The sequence below is a fragment of the Citrus clementina genome, unplaced genomic scaffold (assembly GCF_000493195.1).
Source record: "Citrus clementina cultivar Clemenules unplaced genomic scaffold, Citrus_clementina_v1.0 scaffold_5, whole genome shotgun sequence".
Lineage (NCBI taxonomy): Eukaryota > Viridiplantae > Streptophyta > Magnoliopsida > Sapindales > Rutaceae > Citrus > Citrus x clementina.
Genome location: NW_006262201.1, coordinates 2714214 through 2720767, shown reverse-complemented (window position 1 = coordinate 2720767; position 6554 = coordinate 2714214).

The window sequence follows — 6554 nt, the reverse complement described above, 5'->3', positions numbered from 1 at the left end:
ATATCAACCAGTAGCCTCTGGACCTAAACGGCGATCCGATATGTTGATAAAACGGCTCGCCGATATCAACCAGAACTGAAGGGTAGTCTCTGGACATTAACGGCGAACCGACATGTGTGATAAACGGCTCGCCGATATCAACCAGTAGCCTCTGGACCTAAACGGCGATCCGACATCTAGATAACGGCGATCCGACAATTTGAAAAATCAGCCCAACGGTCATATTGACCAGTCAAACGGCGATCCGACAGCTAGCTAACAGTGATCCGACAGTGTGCAGAAAGTCAATAACGGCTAGTTTTCAGCTGCATCTATAAATAAGCTCATTCAAATTCAAACAAAGATTGAACACAACACGACCATTGAGCAAATATTTGAGAATACAATCTTCATAGAGCTTAAAACACATTCTCTCTTCATCTATTCACAAATTGGGCATTGATTTGTAATCTTAAATATTGTGTGAGAGAAAAACAATTTGTAATCTTTTACTTTGAGTAATTGTAAGTGTTGGGATACACTTGGGTTAAGAGATTGGGGATAATCTCTTGTTGTAAAGGTCCATTGACACCTTGGAAGTCAAGTGTAAGCATTTGAAGCCTTGGAGGCTTGCTTAGTGGAATCCTCAAGCCCGGAAAGCTTGGAGGCGTGGACGTAGGCGAGGTTGGCCGAACCACGTAAAAATCTCGGTGTTCGAATCCCTCTTCCCTTATCTTTTTAAATTGTGATCATCTTAATTGTTATTGCTTTGAATTTGATTTATAATTGCATTAAGATTTTCTTTAATAAATTGAATAATTTTTTAGAATCCCAATTCACCCCCCCCCCTCTTGGGTTGCATACTTGTATTTCAATTGGTATCAGAGCCTTGTTCTCTTGTTAAGACTTAATCGTCTAGAGTAAAAGATCCATGGCAACCCTAAATGACTCAACCTTTAGAGAAGGGCAATCCACAACTAGACCACCATTTTTTTATGGTAATGATTATGCTTATTGGAAAACTAGAATGAGAATCTATTTGCAAGCCTTAGATTATGAAATTTGGGAAGTTGTTTGTGATGGTCCATTCATGCCTATGTTCAAAGATGAAATAGGAGATGATATTCCTAAACCATCGAGTCAATGGAGTGAGTTAGAAAAGAGAAAGATGTCTCTAAACTCCAAGGCTATGAATGCTTTGTTTTGTGCCCTTGATAAGAAAGAATTCCATAGAGTATCTAGTTGTGAAAGTGCACAAGAGATATGGCACAAACTTGAAGTTGTCTATGAAGGGACAAATCAAGTGAAAGAGTCTAAAATCAGTAGATACACTCGCCAATATGAGTTGTTCCAAATGGAACAAAATGAAAATGTGTATTCTATGTACACTAGATTCACGGACATAGTGAACACCCTAGGTGCCTTAGGGAAAACCTTCTCAAATAGTGAGAAAGTTAAGAAAATCATTAGGTCACTTCCAAAAGAATGGAGACCTAAAAGAACCGCTATTGAAGAGGCCAAAGATTTAAATACTTTACCTCTTGATGATTTAATTGGTTCTCTTATTTCGTATGAAGAGGATTTAGCTGCAGAAAAAGGACATGAGGAGAAGAAGAAAAGCATTGCTCTCAAAGCTTCAAAATATGAGAGTGATGAGGAGAGTGAACCGGATGATGAAGAACTAGCCATGCTAGCAAGGAGGTTCAAAAAATTCTTCAAGAAAACCGGAGAGCGAAGAAATTTCAGAAACTTCAAGAACTATAGGGAGAAGAAGGAGGCAATCACTTGCTATGAATGCAAGAAGCCTGGACATATAAGATCGGAGTGCCCACTCATCAACAAACTCAAGAAGAAAGCAATGGTTGCAACTTGGGATGATAGTGAGGAAGAACAAATGATGAAGAAGGATCGCAAGAAGTATCAAACCTAGCACTCATGGCTATAGGAGGGGATGATGATCTCAATGAGGTAAGTGATCCTACCTATGATGAATTATATGATGCTTTTCAAGATTTGCATAATGAGTTGATGAAAATTGGTAAAAAGAATGTATGTCTTAAAAAGGAAATGGCAAAGCTTAAAAATGAAAATGAATCTCTAAATGCAAGAATTGTATGCCTAGAAGTAGGAAACAAAACATTGCATGATGAAATTGCATTATCAAATGAAAAACCTAGCATCTTACATGAGCATTTGAAATCACACATAGATGAGTTGAAAAATGAGAACGAATTGCTCAAGAAAAAGAATAATGAATTAAATGAAATTGTTTTGAAATTTACAAATGGGCAAAAGATGTTGGATAATATGCTTAACTCACAAAAATGTGTTTTTGATAAAGGAGGACTTGGATATAAGCCAAACTTGAAGCAAAAGTATTATAAGAATTATTTTGTTAAAGCTACCTCCACAAATGATCATAAGATTGTATGTCATTATTGTAATCAAAATGGTCACATGAAATTTAGATGTCCCGTGAAAAGGAATGCATATTATGGTGTCAAGTGCATTTGGGTTCCAAAAGGAACAGTTGCTAACTCTCAAGGACCCAAAAAGCTTTGGGTACCTAAAACTTGAGACTTTTTCTTGTAGGGCTTGAAGAAGAAGAAGAATAAATGGTACTTGGACAGCGGTTGTTCAAGGCACATGACCGGAAACTATGCATGGTTCTCAAGCTTTACCAAAATTGAAAATGGTGGAGACGTATCCTTTGGAGACAACTCAAAAGGAAAAATCCTTGGAATTGGAAATGTTGGTAAAGTTTCTTCAACTCTAATTGAGAATGTATGTTTGGTTGAAAACTTGAAACACAACTTAATTAGCATTAGTCAATTATGTGACAAAGGTTATAAAGTTATCTTTGATAAATTTAGTTGTGTTATTGAGAACTCATGTGATGGCAAAACCTTATTTGTTGGAAATAGATGTGGTAATGTTTATATCATTGACATAGAATGTGCATCTACTCTTGATAAATGTTTTTCGGCATTGCATGATGATTGTTGGTTATGGCATAGAAGGTTAGGACATGCAAGTATGGATTTGATTTCAAAAATTTTGAAAGATAATTTAGTTAAAGGTCTTCCGAAAATTGGTTTTCAAAAGGATAAGATTTGTGAAGCTTGTCAATTTGGAAAACAAATTAAAACTTCTTTCAAGAATAAAAACCATATTTCTACTTCAAAACCACTTGAACTTCTTCACATAGATCTTTTTGGGCCATCTAGATATGCAAGTCTAAATGGCAAATATTATGCATTTGTGATAGTGGATGATTATTCTATATATACATGGGTATTATTCTTAGCCAATAAGGATGATGCTCTTGATGCTTTTAAAGTGCTTTGTAAGAAATTACAAAATGAAAAAGGGCATGGTATTGTATGCATTAGGAGTGATCATGGAGGAGAATTTGAAAATCATGCATTTGAGAGTTTTTGCAATAATCTAGGCATTGAGCATCAATTTTCATCACCTAGAACTCCACAACAAAATGGAGTTGTTGAGAGAAAGAATAGGTCTATTCAAGAAATGGCTAGGACCATATTAAATGAAAATGCATTACCAAAATATTTTTGGGCCGAAGCCGTCAACACCGCTTGTTATGTTTTAAATCGGGTGTTGATTAGACCTAATCTTAACAAAACTCCTTATGAGCTTTGGAAAGATAGAAAACCCAACATTGGATATTTTAAAGTTTTTGGATGCAAATGTTTTGTTTTGAACACAAAAGACAATCTTGGTAAATTTGATCCAAAATCCGATGTTGGTATTTTTCTTGGTTATTCAAATTCTAGTAAAGCTTATAGAGTCTATAACAAAAGAACCTTAGTTGTGGAAGAATCTATGCATGTGACATTTGATGAGTCTAACCCCTCCTCTACGGAGAAAGTCGTTGTTGATGATGATGCAGGAGAAGAAGAACAAGAAGAAGAAGCATCAAATGACAAACAAGAGGATGCACCACATGAAATTCAAGAGGAACATCATGAAGAACTAAATGCAGAGCAAAATAAAGGTACTTCTCAAACACTCCCCAAGGAGTGGAGGTATGTCTCTTCTCACCCTAAAGATGTAATTTTAGGAGATCCCTCACGAGGTATTACAACTAGATCATCACTTAGAAATACTTGTGAGCATAATGCATTCATCTCTCAAATTGAACCAAAATCCTTTGAGGATGCAGAAAATGATGAATCTTGGATTATGGCAATGCAAGAGGAGTGAAATCAATTTGAAAGAAACAATGTGTGGGAATTAGTTCCTAAACCTGAATATCAATCTGTAATAGGTACTAAATGGGTGTTTAGGAATAAGATGGATGAATCCGGTGTGATTGTAAGAAATAAAGCTAGATTAGTGGCTCAAGGCTACAACCAAGAAGAAGGAATTGATTTTGATGAAACCTTTGCTCCTGTAGCAAGGTTAGAATCCATTAGGATGTTATTAGCATATGCATGTCATAAAGATTTTATTTTATTTCAAATGGATGTGAAAAGTGCTTTCCTAAATGGGCATATTATGGAAGAAGTGTATGTAAAACAACCCCCTGGTTTTGAAAATGAAAAATTTCCAAATCATGTTTATAAGTTGCTTAAAGCTTTGTATGGTTTAAAACAAGCACCTAGAGCATGGTATGATAGACTTAAGAATTTTCTGTTGGAAAATGACTTTTCAATGGGTAAAGCGGATACTACTCTATTTGTTAAGCATAAGAACCAAGACATACTTATTGTTCAAATTTATGTTGATGATATTATTTTTGGTTCTACTAATGAGTTGTTGTGTAAAGAATTTTCATCGTGTATGAGCAAAGAATTTGAGATGAGTATGATGGGAGAGTTGAAGTACTTCCTTGGACTTCAAATCAAACAAAACGAGGAAGGAATCTTCATAAATCAAGCCAAGTACGTAAAAGATCTACTCAAACGATTCGGCATTAATGACTCAAAGACCAAAAATACACCAATGAGCACAACAACCAAGCTGGACAAAGATGAAAAAGGTAAAGAAGTGGACATCAAAATGTATCGAGGTATGATCGGATCCCTACTTTATTTGACTGCAAGTAGACCCGATATCATGTTTAGTGTATGTTTGTGTGCAAGATTTCAGTCATGTCCCAAGGAATCTCATTTGCTCGCTGTTAAAAGAATTTTCCGTTATTTGAGTGGAACCATAGATATTGGCCTTTGGTATCCTAGGGGAACTCATATAGATTTAACATGTTTTTCGGATGCGGATTTTGCTGGTTATAAAGTGGATAGGAAGAGCACTAGTGGAACTTGCTATATTCTAGGACACTCTCTTGTTTCATAGTTTAGCAAGAAACAAAATTCTGTCGCACTTTCAACTACCGAGGCTGAATATATAGTTGCCGGAAGTTGTTGTGCACAAGCTCTTTGGATGAAACAAACACTTAGAGATTATGGCATTAATCTTGAACAAATTCCTATTAAGTGTGATAATACTAGTGCTATTAATCTTTCAAAGAATCCCATTCAACACTCTCGAACCAAGCATATAGAAATAAGACATCATTTCTTGAGAGATCATGTTCAAAAGAGAGACATTGCACTAGAGTTTATTTCTACGGAAAAACAACTTGCCGATATTTTTACAAAACCTCTTTGCGAAGAACAATTTTCCAAAATTCGGCATGAACTTGGGATGATGAAATTTTCACATTAACATCTTCATTCATGCTATTGAGTCTATTATTATTGATTGATCTATGACTTGATGCTTTAATTTCTATGGAATGCTCAATCGTAATATGCATGTAATGTGTATGTATATTTGAAAATGTATGAATTAATTATTGCAATACATATATATATATTCATGAATTATGCATTGAAATGGCACTCAAATCATTTTGGATCAATAAAATGATCTTGAAATGTATTAATAAGTAGCCAAATATCAAAATACATGTGCGAAATCATAGGTTGTAGAAAACGGATCGCCGTTATTTAAATAAACGGCTAACCGTTTTGGGCAGAAACAATGGAACGCTTTCTGGAAGCTATCGGTTCGCCGATATCTGTCTATCGGCTCGCCGTCCTGTTACATTTTTCTTGTGTGGACTCTCTGGACCCTATCGGCTCACCGTTATTGATATAAGCGGCTCGCCGTTTTTATGAATTTGTTTTGAGGACTCTCTGGACTCTGTCGGCTCGCCGTTTTCTTTATAACGGCTCGCCGTTATCACGCGTTAATTGAACAGTCCTTCGTCTTCCTCCTCATTTCGGCTTCTCTTTCTCTCTCTCTCTCACTTCAACCCGCGACTGCACCAGTTCTCTCCTCTCAAATCCATCACTTTTCTTGTCATTTTTTTCACCAAATTGAAGCATTACAAACCATTTCTATCATCTCTAACACCTTTTAACCGATTCAAATTCCTTTTTTTTTTTTCTTCAAATTTTGAAAAATCTCATCTTGAAACCCTAGAACCAGCCGACTCTCATTCGTTCACTTTGACCCAAATTTCTTCGTCTTTCCAACCACATTTTCACCCACAAATCACTATCTCATCTCTAAAACTTCATTTTCACAATTTTTCTCATCCATGG